At 35.9% G+C, this 14,243-nt stretch overlaps 2 non-coding genes and 2 pseudogenes across 2 annotated transcripts; 1 reads left to right on the top strand and 3 right to left on the bottom strand.

The window, feature by feature from the left end:
* Nucleotides 1-5,859: 5,859 nt before the first annotated feature.
* LOC126409411 (ATP synthase subunit alpha, chloroplastic-like) lies at nt 5,860-10,105 on the bottom strand (annotated as a pseudogene).
* TRNAS-GCU (transfer RNA serine (anticodon GCU)) lies at nt 6,545-6,632 on the bottom strand. Its single transcript has one exon. It is a non-coding gene; the product is annotated as a tRNA-Ser (tRNA).
* TRNAR-UCU (transfer RNA arginine (anticodon UCU)) lies at nt 8,344-8,415 on the top strand. The gene has a single exon. It is a non-coding gene; the product is annotated as a tRNA-Arg (tRNA).
* Nucleotides 10,106-13,364: 3,259 nt separating the features above from the next.
* Nucleotides 13,365-14,227, bottom strand: LOC126409412 (ATP synthase subunit a, chloroplastic-like; annotated as a pseudogene).
* Between the last annotated feature and the right edge of the window lie 16 nt (nt 14,228-14,243).

Raw genomic sequence — 14,243 nt, 5'->3', positions numbered from 1 at the left:
ACATAATATAAATGTGATAATTGTCCTCTAAAAAGGAAATATTGAATGAATAGATCGTAAATTCTGATACTGATATTTTGCTATTCTTTCTCTTTCTAGGGAAGATACTAATCGCACCGAGAATGGAATTTCCATAATTCCTGCAAAACCCTCTGGTATCGTTTGAGAATAAAAACTCCTGTTGGGCCCAACGAACCTAGAATCATTAACCGAAATGGTCAAATGATTCTGTTGATGCAGTCGAGTAATTAAGCGTTTCACAATTAGTGAACTAGATTTATTGTCATTGTCATAACCTAAATTTTCCGTGGGTTCATAAAAATCGAACTATTTAAACCATGATCATGAGCAAGTGCATAGATATACTCCCGAAAAGAAGTGGATATAAGAAGCGCTGTTTCCGGTATCTATCTATTTCTAAATAGCCTTGCAATTCGTCTTGCAATTTATCCATTTGTTTGCAATGAAACTTGAACCGCATGCGGGGAGGATTTCTTGGGTTATTAAATAATCAATACATAGTGCGATATGGTCCTAACAAGGTATATCATAAAAACTGATATACCTGGAGACAAGACGTCTAATCAACGCATCCTCTCTTTTTCCATCCAACTCGTTCGTGTTTGGGTATAGTTACAAGAGATTGTGTATTAGAAATCCTTTATTTTTGCAACCCGATCGCTCTTCTGACTTTGGAATGAGTTATATTTATCAGTACACCGTTTCTTATACACATTTGGTTACACTCCAGTAACTAATGGAGAACAGTGAATAGTTAGGATTTTTTTTAAAGGAATCAATGATCCACTCGCAGGAGAGCCCTTTCCCGCATCAGGCACTAATATATTTTTAACGTCTAATTAGATCGGGTATTCGTTCGAATTCAGATAAGAACGGAAACTCGTTGCTTTTGGTTTTTCCTTATAATTGGAGCCATATAGCTCTATCCATTTATTCACTTGACCCAACTGTGAATGAATTTTGAACCGTTCTAGCTAAGAATCAAAAGGACATTTTTTACCGATCTGATATGACCAGATAAGAATGAGTATTCTCAGAGTTATCCATTGATACGACATGCTGTTTTTTCCATTCATTCCCTTTCAGGATCAGTCGTGGTCTTACAAACTCTACCGATGGTATGGACGAATCCGCTTCATCCAAATGTGTAAAAGATCATAGCCGCACTTAAAAGCCGAGTACTCTACCGTTGAGTTAGCAACCCAGATAAGGATCTAATTACGATCGAAATAAAATCAAGAGATTTGATTACCGGAACCAGTCAAGTCAAAATTACCGGAACCAGTCAAGTCAAAACATTGAACTAACATAAGCATAAGAATAACAGCAAGTTTAGAAGAAACTATGATTCTAAAAATCTATACAATAAAGAAGAGCAGATTCACAGATAAGTATAGCTTTAGTAAATAAAAAAAAGACTTCCTGTGTCACAGACGATCCCTCAAACCAATCCTTTGAATGAAGTAAAAAACCAAACCTATGAAACCGCAAGAATAGATCGATTTATCTACGATCGAATTCTATTGTATTCTATTCGTTCGAGAGACCATTGTCAATACAAACGAAATATTGGGAAATCAAATCAAACAAAATACAATAAATAAACTAAATATAAATAAGATAAGGCCTTGTGTTAGATTGGCACTACAAGAAATGAAAATGAAGTGAAGTAAAGAAGAAGTAGGTAAAAAAGAATATCGTATTTATTCACTATCACTATAGGCCCAAGATTCACCTCTTGTTTCTTGAGGTGAGGGAGTCCCAAGGAAAACCATCAGATTAATGGTAATCCCATAATTTCATGGATTTCAGTTATGACATATAATATAATCCTTTTTCTATCCCTCTCATATTCATATAAATATAAAAAGACAAAGAGATTCTTTGTCATTCTTTGTCCTTACATTATCTCAAACCATATAGGAACAATAGCGAATAGGTATGAATATAGCAAGAGAGTGGCGAAGAAACAATTAAACAAAACTAGAACTAGCTACTATACCGGTCCATCTTTTGATTTCATTAATTTCATTTTGTTTGATTAACTCGAAGTTCCTTAAATACCTCTGCCTTTTTTGAAATATCATGAACAGTTCCCGTGGGTTGAGCTCCTTTTTCAAGGAAATATAGAATAGCAGGAACATTTAAATAAGTTTGATTCTTTATCGGGTCGTAAAAGCCTACTTTCCGAAGATCTCTTCCCTCTCTTCGGGATCTGACATCAATTGCAATGATTCGATAGGTGGCTCATTGGGATAGATCGATGGGCAATACCCCCCCCCCCTGGAAACGTATAGGAAGTTTTCTCCTCATACGGCTCGAGAAAGAATGATTAAAATTGATGGATATAAATCTATAGCAAACGGATCCTTGAAATCATCAATTAAATTATGATTGAAGTCGTCTTTTTCCTTCTTCCTTCCTATAAAATAAAAATATCATTCGTCCTCATAACTCAAGTTGGGTAATTCTCAAAGGACTAAAAAGAAATCCTTAAAAATCCTTAAATAAATATTTATTGAGCGGTCTATAACCCCTTTTTGTCTCGTCTGGAATATATTTCCATTTCTTACTTATTATGATCCAATCCACTTGATTGAGACAATCATTGAAATGGTGTTTTCTTGTTTTGGAATCACTTATCCTTGAATCATTAGGTTTAGACATTACTTCGGTGATCTTTAATCTTCCGGAACGGCAGCAACATACCTTTTGGCTATTTCTTTACGTCGAAGAATCATACGAACGATTCAATTCCATTAATTCCCCTGTGATACACTTCTTTATCATCGAAATAGTCTCACCAATTACAGCAAACTTTTTTTTATAGAAAAGTCGGTCCAATTTGACCTTTTCTATATCGAAGATATACTTACGAAGTCGTTCCAAATTATTAATTGGCACTAACCCTAGATCCTGCCTCTGATAATCATTTATTCTCGAGCTCCATCATGTACTATTTTATTTACATTACAACCCAACATCGTGGAGTAATGGTGAAACAGAACAAAATATGTCGAGCCAAGAGCATCCTCATTGAAGATGATGGATGTAAAAATCCACAGCCGATCATGTCATTCAAGTCGCACGTTGCCTTCTACCACATCGTTTCAAACGAAGTTTTACCATAACAAAAATTCCTATAATTCGGAATCGGTACGGGATTGATTCAATATGGAATTAAATCATGAATAGTCATTGATTGATCTTTTATTCTATTTTTTAATATTCTCCATGGACGCATATGTATATCTAACAAGTATCCAGTTTGCCCCCTGATTCTAGCGTATGAATCATTTATTTCACCATTTATAAGAAAGACGAATAAACAAGAAGTTAGTTAACAACCTGATCATTTGTGACAATCAGTCATGAGTGAAATGAGCCAATTCTTGCTCGAACGACTAAGCTAAACTAAAGATCTTTAATTGGATTTCCAATACCGGAAAAGAATGAGTTAGTAACTGATTAAGCCATTCCAATGAACCAGAAAGGGCCAAAGTGGTTTGATGGTAAATGATAAATTAACTAATCTCAGACTTCATCGAGTATCAAGGATTCATGAAAAATGGTTTCACATAAAAAAATCTCGTACTTTGCCATCATTGCTATTGGTGGAAAGCAGTTCTTCCGTAAAGACTCAATTTGATCTCTGAATCAATCAGCAAGTCTGTGCAATCACAACGAATAACTGTAATTACGGATATCTCTTAGACGTCAATTTGATCATTTTGATCATCATAATAACATGAAATTTAATTTTGCTTTTCCTTAAATCATCAACTGTCTAAACCAGATCAACTGTCTAAACCAGATAAATGGGACGAGAAACAAAATCTAAAACTAATTTCATTTCTTTGTTCATGAGCATCAAACATAATAAGAAATATAGTAAAAGTCAAAAAATGAATAAAAAAGACACAGTAAAGTAAATAAGATAAAGTGAACGTCCTCGATTCATTCTTGAATCTGATTGAGAATATCAGAATCAAAGCAGCATGATCTTTTGGTATCCATCGGGTTATGTTATATATACAGCTGTTACCGCGGGTAATCGTGGATATTTTAAGGCATCACAGAAATTTCTGACCGAAACCAAAGACTGTTTGTTGTTTGTTCTTACTGAAATAGAACAATAACAATACAAAAGGGTGGCATGCTTCTTTTCGGCATATTCTGCTTTTTTGCTTCCAGAGTCGTTCGATAAAGTCAAGTAAATTAAATCCGCGATTCTGCCTACCAATGGATTACAATTCCATTATTCATCAGTTCATTAGAACCAGATGCAAATTGGGTACAATACAATGCATCTATTCCTATTGAACTTGATTGTTTGTTGATGAAATCGGGAATAGCCACAGATATTTCAATTGATACCTTCCATTGTTGATCAGCACATCACATATCTAAAAAACATTTCATCTGGATTATATTATGAATCATGCATACCCGGTCAACCAACAAAAGAATCTTCTTTTCTTATAAGCTGTGTAAGCTGCGTGCTATACCAGTACCAGACACGTATAAGTGCAAAACAAAAAAGGTCCAGATCCGTTTTTTATTCCCATTTTTTCATTTGAGTCCAGTCTTAGGAACTCGAATCCCGTTGATGGAATTGGTACCACGAACTCGAACCCTCATTAGAATCCAAATAAAATGAATTCTCAATTGGGATAATTATTAAATGAGATACGATTACCATATCTGCTTTACCATTAATTCAAAGTTAGAAGATAGAAGAGGTTTCTTTCACATTTCGACTCAGAATGGATCATGCAGGAATCAGAATTTTCTGGATTCAAGCATAAAGTTTCTTTTGACTAACCAACTCCAATATGAACGGTACGGACATAGACTGAATAATCCAATTTTGAATTAAATCAAAAAAATATCTTTTCAACGGATCTATGTCTATGCTCCCCCCACGCCTATACCAAAATCATGGATTTTTCATACGTGTGTCAGTCATTGAAAGTGAATTCCGTGTGTAGGAAACAGAATACAGAATAGAAAGGTAAAGTCTAATTCAGAAAAGAATCATTAACATTAAAAAATCATTAACATTAAAAACCAAACTAGAAAGAAAAAACTAGAAATAAAGAATAGATTACGATTACATTGTATCCAACATGAACCTCCTAAATAGAAATTTAGATGATTAAAGAGAACAAATAATATTTGTTGAGTTAAGATGGAATTAATCTGGGACGGAAGGATTCGAACCTCCGAGTAACAGGACCAAAACCCGTTGCCTTACCGCTTGGCCACGCCCCATTTATGTTTCTATTCAAACACGAATATACATTAATATTGGTATCGGGTGTTCGTCAATTCCAGCCCAGTATCTATGGAAGAAAGAAGTTGTTGCTGAGATTCGACACGTGTAAATCCGGAATAAAACTAAATTCATTGATCATTACATATAATTAAATTAAGATAATTAAGATATTGTATGAAAGTATGATTCCGTATAATTCAATTTGACAATTGAAGGATCTTTGATTGGGGGAATTCAAAGAAAGAAGGACTTTTTACCTACCCTCTTTCTTGATTTTTTCCCTTCAAGAAATAACTCAATAAAAATGATATTATTCTAAGAACAAAATATTTGTTATGCCTAATATCTTTAGTTTAATCTGTATCTGTCTTAATTCTGCCCTTCAGCCGAGTGGGTTTTTCTTCGCAAAATTGCCCGAGGCTTATGCTTTTTTGAACCCAATCGTGGATTTTATGCCGGTCATACCTGTGCTCTTTTTTCTCTTAGCCTTTGTGTGGCAAGCTGCTGTAAGTTTTCGATGAGATCCTTGATACTGTTCTAGAAAGATTCATGACTTATTCAAAAAAAAAAAAAAATATTTTACCAATTTTACCAAGAAAGATGAGATAAGTAGTGCATTAAGACAAGAACCCTCGATTCAAACATTGAACATTCTTCAATAGACTCCGTGAATCCGGATCACCTCATTTCCTCATTCTGACCCTCCATCCATGGAGCGCATACGGTATTCTGAGCCCCCGCAATGCAATATCAACAAATCGCATTGTAGGTATGACGAGATTCTTTTTTTGGTAACGAAGGAATCAGAACCTTATTTTATTACAATACAAATGAATTGAATTCCTGTTAATTCCTTTCTTTTCTAAAAACCACTTCGTTTCTTGGTATCAAAAAATGAGATGGTACAAAGGTTGAGAATCTATTCCCTTTTTCTCCCCAACAGGTCTTGGAGATTTGTAATGCTTACTCTCAAACTGTTCGTTTATACGGTGGTGATATTCTTTGTTTCGCTCTTCATCTTCGGATTCCTGTCTAATGACCCAGGACGTAATCCTGGACGCGAAGAATAAAGAATAATAGATTTTTCTTTCCTTTTTGGTTTGGTTTCTAAATCCATCTTCTTAACTTAAAATTTTATCTATTCCATACATTTCATTTATTTAAATGAAATCATCAATCCAACCAAACCAAAGGGACTCGGGGTTTATAGAATGAGAAAGATAAATATCAAGTGAGCGTAGGAAACGGAGAGAGAGGGATTCGAACCCTCGGTACGAATAGCTCGTACAACAGATTAGCAATCTGCCGCTTTAGTCCACTCAGCCATCTCTCCAAATTGAAAAAAAAAAAAATGAATAATTCATATGTGACACGACGTGTGAAGTAAAGATTCATATTTCTTTTTCTTTATTCTAGAGATATATATGAATTTTATAAGAAATCCTATTTATACAACCATTCAAAACAGGTATCTCTAAAGGAAAAAAGGAAAAAAAGATCCCTCTTTGATTTTATTTCGTTCGAAAGGTTATTCTTTTGTTCTCCCGGCCTGGCTAGGCACTGGCCAGGCCATTCCCCCCTTTTCAACCTAACCTAAAATGAGAAATTGGAAAACTCAATATGTTATTGAGTTGAAGCAGCAACAAGAGCTATTTCGATTTCTATGATATGAAGGAAATTTATTATATTGTTATTTCCTTATTTTTCCTTTGATTCATCGTTGCTTTTTTTTATTGGAATGGGAAAAGCGTATGTATGTTCCCTCAAGTACTCAAGAGACAAGCTTTGTTTTGTTTAAATAAACTTGAGCAAAAAAAAAAATGGAACTATAAACTATAACTTAACTATATATATTATTGCACAAAACTTATTTTTCTGTTCCAACCTCGCCGATTCTATCGGACCTCTGAGTAACGACTTCTACAGCAAAACAAAAAGGTTTTTTATTTATCCTCTTGCCCTATTTCATCAAGTATCCCCGGAGACAGGGCATGTCAGCACTCTAATATTCACAATATCTTGATCGCGCCTCATCTCCTTGTTCGACAAATGGGCCATTCCTATACAATAATCACAATGTAGCGGGTATAGTTTAGTGGTAAAAGTGTGATTCGTTCTATTACCAACTGAAATAGTTAAGGGTTCTTTCGGTTTGATACATTCATATTCCGATCAAAAACTTTATTTCTTATAAGGGTTTAACCCTTTCCTATCAATGCCACAATTGGGGAAGAATATAATTTTCGCGATTTGCATCCAAAAACTGGGATTATGGAATTGCGAAGCATAATTTTTTGAGTTTTCCAATTAGAATTAGATAAGTATGAGTAAAAGATCCATGGATGAAGATACAAAAGTGTATTTCTAATCGTAACTAGATCTTCGATTTTTGTAAAGGGGAGATTGAAGCCAAATAGCTATTAAACGGTGACTTCGGTTTACCGGGGCCATCGGCATATATTGTTTCAGCTCGGTAGAAATAAGATTCTTTTCCTAAGGATTCATGTCAGTAGAAATAGGGAACGAAGTAACTAGAAGGGTTTTTATAATACCCCTCCTCTAGAGGGATCATCTAGAAAGCGAATAGCTTTGGATACATTCAGACAGAAAAGCTGACATAGGTGTTATGGATCGAATTTTTCTTATTCCGATTTGCTATGACTTCCTTCTTTGATTTCCATACCTTTCCATTTCCATACTAATATCATACATCGTCAATTTTTTCGTTTAGGTTACTTTACGCCCTAAATCGGGGAATCTATCCTTTATTCCATAAAGGAGCCGAATGAAACCAAAGTTTCATGTTCGGTTTTGAATTAGAGACGTTAATAGTGATGAATCGACGTCGACTATAACCCCTAGCCTTCCAAGCTAACGATGCGGGTTCGATTCCCGCTACCCGCTCGATATGAATCATAATACATCCATCATTGATTTTAATATGCGTCTTTATTCCCTAAGACGCATACAATCTGATTGTTTCTGTTTTTATCCAAACAGGGAATGGAAAGGAGGAATCAGAAAGAAGAGAATCGGGACGAGAAGCGTCCATTGTCTAATGGATAGGACAGAGGTCTTCTAAACCTTTGGTATAGGTTCAAATCCTATTGGACGCAATTTATTTACATCTATTTTGTTTGGATTGCTATTCCAAGAAACATATTTGGAATGATTCGAATCAGAGCCATTTCTTTTCTCAACAATTTATGTCGTACTAAGAGACTCTACCAAATGAAATAACCAATTTCTTTATGTTTGTTCCTGAAGTAGAAATAGTTCCATCTGCTCCTGAATAGCCTCTTTCAAAAGGGCTTCCGCTTGCTCGGTGAATACCTTGGTAGAAGATATGATTTCTTGTAACTGAGGCTTATTTGTTCTTAAATGGGTACGTAACTGAACAATAAATTTCTTTACCTGTCCAATTTCTAATTGATCAAGATATCCATTCGTTCCGGTATAAATAGTAACTATCTGTTCATCCACCGCGAGAGGGGATGATTGGGATTGTTTGAGCAACTCCCGTAATCGTTGACCTCTTGCCAATTGATTCTGAGTAGCTTTATCTAGATCGGAAGCGAATTGCGCAAAGGCTTCTAACTCTGCAAATTGAGCCAATTCTAATTTTAATTTGCCGGCTACTTGTTTCATGGCTTTAATTTGAGCTGCGGATCCTACTCTGGAGACGGAAATACCCACATTAATAGCTGGACGGATTCCAGCATTGAATAAATCCGCGGATAAGAAGATTTGCCCATCTGTAATGGAAATGACATTAGTGGGAATATAAGCCGAAACGTCCCCAGATTGAGTCTCAACTATTGGTAAAGCAGTCATACTTCCTTCGCCTAAACGAGAACTTAGTTTAGCGGCTCTTTCCAAAAGGCGGGAATGCAAATAAAAAACGTCTCCTGGATAAGCTTCGCGACCAGGTGGTCTTCTTAATAGAAGGGACATTTGGCGATAAGATTGTGCTTGTTTGGAGAGATCATCATAAATTATTAAGGTATGTCGTTGACGGTACATAAAATATTCAGCCAGAGCGGCTCCTGTATAAGGAGCGAGGTATTGTAATGTAGCAGGCGAATCCGCTGTTTCCGCTACCACAATGGTGTATTCCATTGCTCCCCGTTCCTGGAAAGTAGTCACTACCTGAGCCACGGAAGATGCTTTTGACCAATAGCTACATAAACGCATATTACATTTTGACCTTTTTGATTGAGAATAGTATCTGTAGCTACTGCTGTTTTACCGGTCTGTCTGTCCCCAATAATTAATTCTCGCTGACCGCGTCCTATAGGGATCATCGAATCAATAGCAATAAGCCCCGTTTGAAGAGGCTCATATACGGAACGTCTCGAATAATACCTGGAGCGGGAGACTCAATTAACCGATATTCAGAAGCTAAAATTTCACCCCTCCCATCAATAGGTTTAGCTAGGGCATTTATAACACGACCCAAATAAGCCTCACTCACCGGTATCTGAGCAATTCGTCCTGTTGCTTTCACGGAACTACCCTCTTGTATCATCAAACCGTCACCCATTAATACAACGCCAACATTATTGGATTCCAAATTCAGAGCAATACCTATCGTACCCTCTTCAAACTCTACTAATTCACCTGCCATTACTTCATCAAGACCATGAATACGAGCAATGCCGTCGCCCACTTGAAGTACGGTACCAGTGTTCACAATCTTTACTTCTCTATTATATTGCTCAATCCGTTCGCGGATAATATTACTAATTTCTTCGGCTCGAATGGTTACCATTAGTATCTCTTAATTCTTTCTAGGAAGCAAAAAGGAGAAAAATAATACCTATCCTATAGTAGAAGGACTAATCGGTTATTTCTTTCATGGCCCCAAGTATGCCAATATTAGCACCGATGGTGCGTAAATGTAACTCGCCGTTCAAACAATTATTCAGAGTTCCTAGAGCCCCTTGTAAGGCTTGTTGGAAAACTCGTTGTTGGACCTGATTAATCGCTCTTTGTTGTTCGAAATGAATGCTTTCGTTTTTGTAATTTTCTAATTGTTCCAAATTCTGATAAGCGGCATTAATCAAATTTATCTTTTCTTGTTCTATCTCAGAGTATCCATTCACTCGAAACTCTTCCGCTTCCCTTTCCACTTTCTGTAAGCGAGCCCGTGCTTTTTCAAGCTGCTCAACGGCTCCTCCGCATAGTTCTTCTGAATTGCGAATAGTACTCAAAATCCTCTGCTTTCGATTATCTAATAAATCACTTAATGAAAGTAGATTATCTCCCCATCAATTCCACAACTTCCACGATCTCTTCCCGAACCGAACATGAATCTTTCGATTCATTTGGCTCTCACGCTCAATTAAATTACTTATACTTATGGGGCATTCCCATATCTCTTTCTTAATGAGCCTACCCTCTCTTCTCTGTTCGTATTCCAGGATATAAAAACTGATACAAGAAAACCCAGGATCTCTGGAGGGCTCTTCTGACCAGACCAAAAAAACTTGTAATTGTCAGCAAAGTCGTTTCTTTTATTTCTTCACATCCAAAAGAATTCTTTCTCATTTTATACACATAGGTCGTCGATTCAGCATTAGATAAAAAGGAAGGGGCGAGGTACCCGTTTTTCCAGTCAATGGTTCAAATCATTTTATTGATATGAGTGTTCTATATCAAATAAATTCCCAACAAAATGATTTATGCATTTTGAAACCATCTTATCTTGTACTAACGCAGTGGTAGAAAGAGTACCGTGTTGTGCTTAGACTTCAAACAGTTCAGCTTTAACCATGTTAACTAAATGGTCTCACATTATTGGTTAATAGAGAATCCAATTTACCAACGAGTCACGAAATGCTATGGTTCTTACATAGGACTTATTGATTTATTCAGAAGTAATTCGTTGAGATCGTGCACCTTTCTCTATTATTAGATTACAATAGCAAAATATAAAGTGCAGCTGGTTGGTTCCAGCCTATTCTTGAAATACACAACTCGCACACACTCCCTTTCCAAAAAGATCAATACACCAAGCACTACACTTAGATTTATTAGATTTGTTGCTAAAATATCGGTATTAAACCCGAAACTCCCGGCGGATGGCCAGTGACCCAAAAAAACGAAAGAATCGGTTAGATTTTTCATATGCTCTCCTCTTATCTTATGGATAGGAATAGGACTAACAAAATAAAAAAAGATTTCCTTTTTTGTATCACTTCACTCCTTATTTAGATCCCCGATAAGACACTTATGAAGTCCCAAGTCTCGTGTCAATTGCGACATACCCTCCTAAAATAAATAAAAAAGGGAAAATGCTCATTCATTGGACTAAGGGCGGGAAAGAAGAAAGCGAGCGGAAGCGGATCCACTAATTCCTCAAATCAGTACTTCCCCGGAGTATTGGATCAAGGAAGAAGTGATTGTAGGAGTGAAGTGTTGAGTTGATATAATTTGAAGAAGCGAAGTGGCAGGGCCAAAGCAAGAAAAGAAGTACGTATTTTTCACATTTTCACGTTTCTAGGATTACACAAAGGGATTAGCAAATAAAAGTGCTAATGCCACGACCAGCCCGTAAATTGTTAAAGCTTCCATAAAAGCCAGACTAAGCAATAAAGTACCTCGTATTTTACCCTCTGCTTCTGGTTGTCTAGCAATACCTTCTACGGCTTGGCCCGCAGCAGTACCTTGACCGACTCCGGGTCCAATAGAAGCAAGTCCTACGGCCAATCCAGCAGCAATAACGGAAGCAGCAGAAATTAGGGGATTCATGGTAAGCTCCTCACAACAAAAAATGAAGAAATGGTTAATGATATAATCAAATAAACCAATGAATTCTTATATATAATTAATGTTATTATTAATGTTATATATTTATATTATATATTAATTAGTTACATTACTTATTATTTCATATTCCATCACTAAGATCCATACAACTAAACTAAGAACTCCGAACCCAATTTGAGTTAAGAAGTGATGTGATGATATTTGATATTACTGAATCATCAGAACTACTTCAATATCTCGTTTTTATTCACTATCCAAGTCTTTGAAAATCCATATTAGTTCTTCTATTTCTTTGTTCCGAACCCACTCTTTCAATTCCTCCCTCCTTCATCTTCTCTATATGCATTCATAGGCTTAACTTCATATTCAATCCACATATACAATAAAGTCACAGACGAAAAAGGGAAGAGCTTATATATCGTAATCCATATAAATAAAGTGGAATCTATATCTATTAAAGTGGAATCTATATCTATATAATAGAAAGTTGATGGGGAATGAAATAATATAGATGGGTAGTCCATATATATGAATATCTACTATCACATATACATGTTTTCTTCCATAATGTAAACCATCGCCATCTTATTTCTATTGAATCGGATCGGACCCTGGAATCATCCTTCTAAGCATACACCGGAGTTCACATATAATATGTAATGTAGCTCGGCCCACCTAACCTACTGAATTTTCATCTGATTCGTGAACTCTTTCTTGTCTTTGTCATTATCTCACATGGATACAAACGAAGAGATTCATCAAAGCGAATCATCCCATATCAAGATTTGATTGATTGATCCAACTCCTCTTAATTCCAATTTTGGTCAATTGTTGAATAGAATGGAATGAAATAGCAACGGTTCCGCAGAACATAGTTCTTGTTGTTTCGTCGCGCGTCCCAAACGGATAACAATTATTTATTATCCAAATTATGAATCTTCGTAATTGACTGGGCAAATAAAGGCGATGTATGACATGAATAGGAAAAAAGGGGGATCTTAGGAAAAATTGGGAATCTCCCCCTTTTTTTTACAATTCCGTAGTGTAATACGTAATATAATAAATATTAATATCGTACATATATATCTGTTCCTACTCTATATCATACATATCATAAATATAGATTGATATATCAATCATTTCCTCAAGCGGGTATCTTGAGCTACCCATGAATTATTTATTGGAATAAGATTCATGGGCTTAATTTTGAATTGATTGAAATGAAAAAAGAAAAAGCGACTGTTTGAACTTTGAAATTCAAACAAAGCATTATTTTCTTATTTCTTATTTGTACTCAATGATGACCTTCCATGGATTCACCTATATAAGCCGCGGCTAAGGTTGCAAAAATGAGAGCTTGAATACCGCTTGTGAATAATCCGAGGAACATCACAGGTATAGGAATCACTAAAGGTACTAAAGAAACAAGAACAACAACTACTAATTCATCGGCCAATATATTCCCGAAAAGTCGAAACTAAGTGATAAAGGTTTTGTGAAATCTTCTAAGACATTAATTGGTAAAAGTATTGGAGTTGGTTGAATATATTTACCGAAATAACCCAATCCCTTTTTAGTAAGGCCTGCATAGAAATATGCCACTGACGTGGGTAAAGCTAAAGCAACAGTAGTATTTATATCATTCGTGGGTGCAGCTAACTCCCCATGAGGTAACTGTATGATTCTCCAAGGTAAAGAGCACCTGACCAGTTAGAAACAAAAATAAATAGGAACAGAGTTCCAATAAAAGGAACCCAAGGACCATATTCTTCTTCTCCAATTTGAGTTTTGCTCACGTCTCGAATGAATTCAAGAACATATTCGAAAAAATTCTGACCGTCGGTCGGGATAGTTTGTGGATTCCGAACGGCTATAGCGGCTGAACCTAATAAGATAGCAATTACGACCCAGGAAGTTATAAGTACTTGGGCATGCACTTGGAAACCCCCTATTTGCCAATAGAAATGTTGGCCTACTTCCACGCCGGATATCTCGTATAACCCCTTTAGTGCGTTGATGGAACATGGTAGAACATTCATATTACCCTCTGACAGAAATGGAACTTAAGAAGGAATTATTTTGATTCAACCATTTATACTAATTTAACTTAACCATATATTTCAGATATTAATTAATGAATTAATCACGTAATATATCCCCGGCAATGAAATCT

The sequence above is a fragment of the Nymphaea colorata genome, unplaced genomic scaffold, assembly GCF_008831285.2.
Source record: "Nymphaea colorata isolate Beijing-Zhang1983 unplaced genomic scaffold, ASM883128v2 scaffold0220, whole genome shotgun sequence".
Taxonomy (NCBI): Eukaryota; Viridiplantae; Streptophyta; class Magnoliopsida; order Nymphaeales; family Nymphaeaceae; genus Nymphaea; species Nymphaea colorata.
This window is presented reverse-complemented; position numbering and strand designations above follow the sequence as displayed.